Source organism: Ovis aries, chromosome 1 (assembly GCF_016772045.2).
Source record: "Ovis aries strain OAR_USU_Benz2616 breed Rambouillet chromosome 1, ARS-UI_Ramb_v3.0, whole genome shotgun sequence".
Taxonomy (NCBI): Eukaryota; Metazoa; Chordata; class Mammalia; order Artiodactyla; family Bovidae; genus Ovis; species Ovis aries.
This window is the reverse complement of record NC_056054.1, coordinates 213,644,087-213,652,040: the sequence shown is the minus strand read 5'-3', so window position 1 is coordinate 213,652,040 and position 7,954 is coordinate 213,644,087. Positions and strand designations below refer to the sequence as shown.

General features: G+C 42.2%; 1 protein-coding gene across 2 annotated transcripts in view; it reads left to right on the top strand.

The window, feature by feature from the left end:
* Nucleotides 1-445: 445 nt before the first annotated feature.
* NAALADL2 (N-acetylated alpha-linked acidic dipeptidase like 2) overlaps nucleotides 446-7,954 on the top strand; it is a 1,658,881-nt gene continuing 1,651,372 nt past the window's right edge. For both annotated transcript variants that reach the window (XM_042234309.2, XM_060393545.1), the window contains exon 1: nucleotides 446-508. The gene's annotated coding sequence lies outside the window, so the exon portion shown is untranslated. The remainder of the gene's footprint in view (nucleotides 509-7,954) is intronic.

The following is a 7,954-nucleotide window of genomic DNA, read 5'->3' as shown; positions in this document are numbered from 1 at the left end:
GCTCAACAAATGAAAGAAACTAAGGCGCGGACTGGAGGAACTTGCAGAATAAAGCCCTAAAAGCTGGAAGGGACAAGGCTCAGCGCTCAACCCAGCTAGCTACTTGGCTCCGGAGGCAATGCACTTATAAGAATAATCTTTAAAAAGCTTTATTAGATACATATTTGTATAGGATGTGCAAATTATAAAAGAATCTCATCTCTTTCCCACCATGGGACAAGTTTTCCAGTTCAGCCCATTAAAAAGAAAAAAAAAAGCTCTCTTCTTGAGCCTGTCGCCGTTTAACACAGCTACTCAAGGCCCCCTTCCCACTTCGCTCGGCAAACGTGTCTTTTATTATGACTCAGCCCAGCTCGTTCCTTGCCAAGCGGCTGACGCTCGCGGCGGAGGCGCCGGGGCCACCGCTCGGGGGCGAGGGCTCGAGCGCTCCTCCCGCTTTACGGCTGCTGAAAACCCGGCCCGCGCCCGGCAGCCGTACCGCAGACGAGTCCGCGCCCGCGCCGCTCAGGTAATCCGAGTCCTTCGGTTTCCAAAGTTTTGCCCCAAGCAGCTCGGCGCTCTGAGAAGGCGCGGCCTCGGCCCAGCCGTCCGGACCTTTCCCCTACTCCCCTCCCGCCCGGACCGGCGCAGCTGAGGCACGGGCCGCACTCCTGCGTGGGTCCTGGCTCGCCGATGGGGCGTCAAGTCCCGGGCCAGAGGGGCGCTCGGGCGGCGGCTGGGTGAGAGCGCCTTGGAGGGGCGCCCGGTGGGGCACCTGGCTTTGGCCGCCCTCGGGCACACGCCTCGGAGCAGCCCTGGGCCCCGCCTCGAGGCCCCCGCCCACCTCCTGGAGCCCCGCAGCTCGGATCACGCGTTTCTGACACGTTCACACACGCACGCACGCCCGGCCCCCCGGGGCATCCTAGCGGGACGCAGGTAGAGAAGGCGGCGCTGCGCTGCCTGCTTTAGGGAAGGCTTGCCGGAGGGGTACCGTTGAATGCCGCTCCGGAGGACGCGCACCAGGGCTTTCTGGAGGAAGTTGAGAGAATGTTGAAGGTTTCTACCCTAGTGTCTGGTTCTTACACCACAGTACCCCCATGGTCTCATTCTTCTATCCTCTTCATCCTCTAGTCCTTCTCCTGTCTTTTCTTCTTTTGCATACTTCCTACTACTATTATTATTTTCTTCTTTATTGGGTATCTCATCCTGTGGTGTCTTATTTTGCCCCGCACTGTTAGAAGAACAAGTACAGACACAGTATCCTTTTCTTTTCCATTGTTCTTAGCAAGGCTTTGCTTACCATGGCTTGTGCATTTGAGAAGCAGACTACTGGATCCTGGCTGGACTTGTACGTGTGATTAAGTTATTGGGCTGTGTCCTATTGCCTCAGTTGGCCATGCAGAACAAAGGAGATGAGTTTGTTTGAAACTGACCCTTAGTAATCTAGATGGTGGTGTTGCTTCTTTCGGTGGTCTGCTGCTGCTAAGTCGCTTCAGTCGTGTCCGACTCTGTGCGACCCCATAGACGGCAGCCCACCAGGCTCCCCCGTCCCTGAGATTCTCCAGGCAAGAACACTGAAGTGGGTTGCCATTTCCTTCTCCAGTGCATGAAAGTGAAAGTGAAGTCGCTCAGTCGTGTCCGACTCTTGGTGACCCCATGGACTGCAGCCTACCAGGCTCCTCCATCCATGGGATTTTCCAGGCAAGAGTACTGGAGTTGGTGGGTAACACCTTGACAAATAAGCAGTTATATCAGGAGTTCCTGTAGTATTCACTCCATTTAGTTCAACCCAGTAATAGTTCTCTGAATGTCAGTCATGGATAGCTGGTGACAGGAGAGAAAGATCCAGTTCCTGTCCCCCAGAGATTACATATCCAGGAGAAGGGACCATGGTGAGCACTACTATAGGTTAGTGACAAAGTGAATGAGGAAGGAAGGGATTAATGAAAGGGTTGGGTTTTAAACTAGGCTTTGATGTTTGAGTTAGATTTCCCCCATTTTATTTATTTTTCCTTCTAAGAATTCTTAATAGAAAGATGGGATCTTTCAACAATATTTTCAGCTCAAACTACTCAGATTTTTCTTCTTTGCAATTGGCAGTAACTTCTGATCTCAGGACTTCTGGGGAATGTAGAAATAATTCCTCTTCACAAGGGTGATCTAAAGAACTCCTGGTACCATACAAAGAGTTTTGTATACTACTATAGGACCAACAGGAGTGAAATGATAAAATTATAGCTTACAAAAAGCAGCATCAGATTGACAGAGCACCATTTGTTTATTCATTTAATCAACAAATGTTTATTATATGCCCAGCATTGTTTTTGGCAGTGGAATAAAGTACTGTTTTCTTGGAATATACATTCTTGTGGAGGGACACATTATGTATAATACACAGAAAAATATGATACTGTATAGGAGTTCTTTGGAGATACTGCAGGTTTAATTCCAGACCATCACAATGAAGAGAATATTGCAATGAAGGAAATCACAGAAAATTTTTTGTTTTCCAGTGCATATAAAAGTTATGTAATGCTGTGCAGTAGTCTAGTAAGTGTGCAGTAGCACTCTATCTTTAAAAAGTATGAACTTTAATTAAAAAATGCCCTATTGCTAAAAAAATGCTAAACATCATCTGACAATGCAGGGTTGCTGCAAACCTTCAGTTTTTTAAAAATGCACTCCCTGTGAAGTGCAATAAAGGAAGGACAGTAAAACGAGGTATACCTGTACAAAGTGCTATGGAAAACCTAAAGCAAGGAAAAGTGTGTGTGCATGTGTTTAGCAGTTTAAAATAGCATTTAAAATAGCCCAAGGGAAAGCCCCTGGAGTAAGAGACATTCTTCAGTAGAACTTGAAGCAGACGAGGGAGTGAGCCATGTGATATTTGGGGCATGAGTTTTTCAGGCACAGAGAGTGAAAAATGCAGAGGTCCAGCATCTTGGTGTGTTCAGGTCTCAGCAAAGAAGCCAGCATGGTGGAGTGGCATAGAGAAAGGAGGACAGTAGGAAATGTGGTCTTAAAGTTAGAGGATGGGTAGTACTAGTCAGCTATTATAATGACTTTGTCTTTTCCCTGAAGTGATACGGGAAGCCTTTGGAGCGTTTTGATCAGTACTAAGAGAACTGTTTAATTTCATTACTCTTGCTATTGTTTTGAGAACAGATTAAAGGAAAGCAAGAGCAGAAGTCAGGGTACCAGTTGTGGGTGATTATGATAATCCATGTGATGAAGATTGTGGTTTATACTAGGCTGGTATGAAAAGTGATGGTGAAAAGTTCATATTCTAGATGTAATTTGATAGTATATTACACAGGATTTGCAGACAGGTTAGATGTGGAGTGTGCCAGCAAAAGAAATTAGGGAGAACTTAATCACCTAAGTCACCAAAAATGTAGAACTTCCATTTACTGACATGGGGAAGATAGCAGGAGAAAGACATGATGGTGAAGATTAATAATTTGGAATTGGGCTTGTTAAGGGTTAGATGCATTTTAAATATCCAAGTGGGGATGTCAAGCATTCAGTCTGAAGAATACTGGAGTAGGTAGCCATTCTCTTCTCCAAGATATCTTCCCAACCCAGGGATTGAACTTGGGTTTCCCACATTGTGGGCAGATTCCTTACCATCTGAACCACCAGGGAAGCCCTAAGAACAGACTAACAATATGCATTTAGGATTCTTCAGCATCCTTCATCCAATCCTAAACCATAAACCCAACAATTTAGGATTGTTCATTATACAACTGATTTTAAAAGCAAAGAGATAGAGTAACTTCATCAAAAATATATGAGATTAGAAAACTGGAAAGGACCAGGGACTGAGTCTTGGGGGCCTCTAACAGTAGGACATGAGGAGCTACCAGCAGAAGTGTCTGAAAAAGAGCTCCATGCTAGGTAAGATGAAGAGCAGGAGATACTCTCGGATCATGGAGAGTATTTAGAAGCCAAATGAAGGAAATGTTTGAAGAAGTAAGGGGATTGTCAAAGATGAGGATTGAGAATTGATTTAGCAAAGGAAATCATTGATGACCTTGATGATACCAGTTACCATGGAGTGACAGGTGATGAGGCTTGTTTGGAATGTTTGACAAAGGAGTAGAAGAAGAGATGTTAAAGAGAGTGATGGTATATATCCCTTGAAGATTTTTATTGAAAAGGAAGGAAGAGAAATGGATCATTAGTTGGAGGGCTATATGATATAAAAAGTTTTAAAGATGTACAGAACAATAGTATTAATATATTGTTATGCTTAAGAGAAGTAGCCAATAAAGATGGAAAATTGATGCAGGAGAGAGAGGGGAGCAGTATTCTTAAGTATGTTTGAGAGGCTGGAACAGGAGAGGTTATCTGTTTCTAGGATTATGGGCTATTTACCTATAGTGATAAGAGAGAAGGAAGGGACTTCCCAGGTGGCACAATAGTAAAGAATCGGCCTAAGAGACAGGAGGCCTAAGAGACATGAGTTTGATCCCTGGGTTAGGAAGATCCCCTGGAGTAGGAAATCCTGTGCCAGCATTCTTGCCTGGAAAATTCCATGGACAGAAGAACCTGGTGGGGTACAGTCCATGGGGTTGTGGAGAGTTGGACACCACTGAGCACACACACAAAGAAGGAAAACTGTAAACACAGATGCAGGTGTGTGTGTGTGTGTGTGTGTGTGTGTGTGTGTGTGTTGAGGGGTAGATTTTCTTGTTGGATTCCTTTTCTTCTTACTGTGATGAGTGGCAGACAGTGCATAAGAAATTTGTAGTAAACATTATCTGTTTTTCTGCATTTGGTCAGGGAAATGACCAAATTTTTGATGAGAAAATACTTTGAGATTCTAAGAATTTCTCAAAGCAAAGAACTTTGTTGTGTTTTGTTGAAGAAAGAAAAGGGAGAATTTCTACCTTGAGTTCTGCTTGGGAGAAGCCTTGGAAAGGAAGTTGAGATTATAAAATGGTAGAGGTGAAGGAAGAAATAAGATAAGCAAGATTATATCATGAAATCTGAGGAAGACTATGATGAGAGTAAAAATACTGAATCTTAACCTCCAGTGCTGCTGGCTAACTGCAGTAATGCTCTAAGAATATAACTATCATATCAAACAGTTTATTTTTAAGTACAAAGTGTGATCTAATAGAGAGCAATGTTGTTGCTGGTGATTAATCACTTTATGGAGAGATGGTATTAGACCTAGAAAGAGATGTTTGCTGGGAATAGATTTCAGTTGAATTTTGAAAATGACTGGATTGGCAACATACTGAATGTAAGGAAAGAGCATTTTGATAGTATTGCTCATGGATACTGAGCTATTGGACAAGATGGAGAGAATTTTGCAGTTAGAAATAGTACCTTGTTTGAGATGGCTTTCCTTCAGTTACTTAGGGATTATTTATTTATTAAAGCATATTAAAAAGCAGAGACATTACTTTGCCAGCAAAGGTCCGTCTAGTCAAGGCTATGGTTTTTCCAGTGGTCATGTATGGATGTGAGAGTTGGACTGTGAAGAAAGCTGCGCACTGAAGAATTGATGCTTTTGAACTGTGGTGTTGGAGAAGACTCTTGAGAGTCCCTTGGACTGCAAGGAGATCCAACCAGTCCATTCTAAAGGAGATTAGCCCTGGGTGTTCTTTGGAAGGAATGATGCTGAAGCTGAAACTCCAATACTTTGGCCACCTCATGCAAAGAGTTGACTCATTGGAAAAGACTCTGATGCTGGGAGGGATTGGGGGCAGGAGGAAAAGGGGACGACAGAGGATGAGATGGCTGGATGGCATCACCGACTTGATGAATGTGAGTCTGAGTGAACTCTGGGAGATGGTGGTGGACAGGGAGGCCTGGTGTGCTGTGATTCATGGGGTCACAAAGAGTCGGACATGACTGAGGTCTTGGTAAAAGACCTGTGTCTTTTACTGTGTGAGGTCTTGGTAAAAGACCTGTGTCTTTTACTGTGTGAGGTCTTGGTAAAAGATAGTGATACCAAGATGCAAATGACATGATCCCTGCTTTCAAATTAAAATTTCTAGTAAGGAAGAAAAGAATGTATACAAATATTTGGAGAGAATTGATAAATGCCATATGAAGAGAACTGAGTGTGTTGAGTTTTTAAAAAATTCACTGTGGAAATTATTGGACACTCAAAATTAGAATAGAATAATGAACTCCAGCGTACTCATCAGTTTTCAAAATATGTCTGTTTTCTGCCAATCTTGTATGTTGTTTGAGAGTAAGCTTCTGTTTGTAGATTGGGATAGATGCATTTCCTGGAGGTTCTCTTTTGTGGATAGGTAGGAAAAACATTGAGCTGAGTAAACTGTAGAGTTCTTGCTTCTAGTTCTATACCTGCCAGTGGCTTGCTAAACTGATTTTCTGTTGCTCAGTTGACCTGTCTGCTTTTCACTTTCTCAGTAGAGTGTGGCTGTTATTCTACATCAGGAGGCTGCAAACACTGGCCCTTGAGTCAAAGGCAGCCTTCTCCCTGTTTTTGTGAATAGTAAAGTCTTATTGGAACGCGACTATATCCACCAGTTTATTGTCTGTGCCTGCATTTGTCATAGGTTATAGAGTTTTGTGGTTGAGGCAGAGATGGTATGACTAAAGAAGCCTAAAATATTTACTTTGTGGGCCTTTAGAAAATGCTTGCTGATTCCTGTTCTACATGATCTCTGATAATACTTTAGCTCCAGTATGTTACTCTATTAGCTGAGTAAAAATTAGTAATAATAGCTATTACTTTTTCAGCATTTACTAAGAGCCAGGACTGTTGTTTGGTTTGTATTTACTCATTTAATCATTCCCAAAACCCTATGAGGTGGGTTCTGTCATTTCTACAAATGAAACTAAGGCCTAAGGTGGGTAGGTTCACTTGCCCAAGGCTACATAGTGGTTTACAGTGGAGCCAAGCAGTCCTGTTACAGCATCCATATCCTTAATTATAATGCTGCATTTCTTTTAGATACATAGAAAAATATATATGAAAAATTTTAGCCAATTAGAGAATGAAAATAAATCAATGATTTGCACTTAGGTAAAATTCTGTATTATGATTATAGATGTAAAGGCTTTAAGACACTGACTAATCCTGAATGGACTTTAGGGATGAATGGTGTGTGAAATCCAAATATGCATGGTTAGAAAATTCTAGTACATCATAATTTTCTCATGAAGCATTAGTAGATTTCTGAAAGCAGAACGCTTTCCTTAAAAAGCAAGTAAATATAAAGTGATATACCAACAGGAGCCTATAATTGTTTCTTCTGACAATATTTACCAGTTTTCAGGAGTCCACGCTTTTAGTATATGACTTGATTGGTACAAAAGAATAGGAGTCAGGGGCCCAGAATTCCAGACCCAGTTCTGTTCCCAGCTTGATTTTATGTCCTTATCTTCCCTGGCCTTTGATTTGTTTTAACTGAAAAATGAGCAGGTAGTTTAAGATCATTAGAGGGCTTCTTAACAGCACAAAAATATAATGGTGTAACTTTTTACATTGCATATTCAAAAAAATAGATATGATAGCAATGTGGAAGAACTAGGCTCTGTAAAGATAAAAATTTAAGCTCTCCTTTTTTTTTTCTCTCCACCTATGCAAACACATATACACAGATATGTATATACAAAAATAGAAGCATCCACATAAAACTGTAAAATCAATGTGGTTCATTTATGTGTGATTTCTAGTCACATTCGATGTGCATGCAGCCATGCTCAGATGCTCAGTCGTGCTGTGACCCTGTGAACTATAGCCCACCAGGCTCCTCTGTCCATGGAATTTTCCAGACAAGAATACTTGAGTGGGTGGCCATTTCCTGCTCTAGGACATCTTCACTGCCTAGGAATCGAATCCAAATCTCCTGTGTCTCCTGCATTGGCAGGTAGATTCTTTACCACTGCACCATTCTTTACCACTGTGAAGCCCCACATTTGATGTGGAACCAGTTAAATTATCTATTCTATGTTAGTGTATTTTCATATTTGTATAAGAGAATGG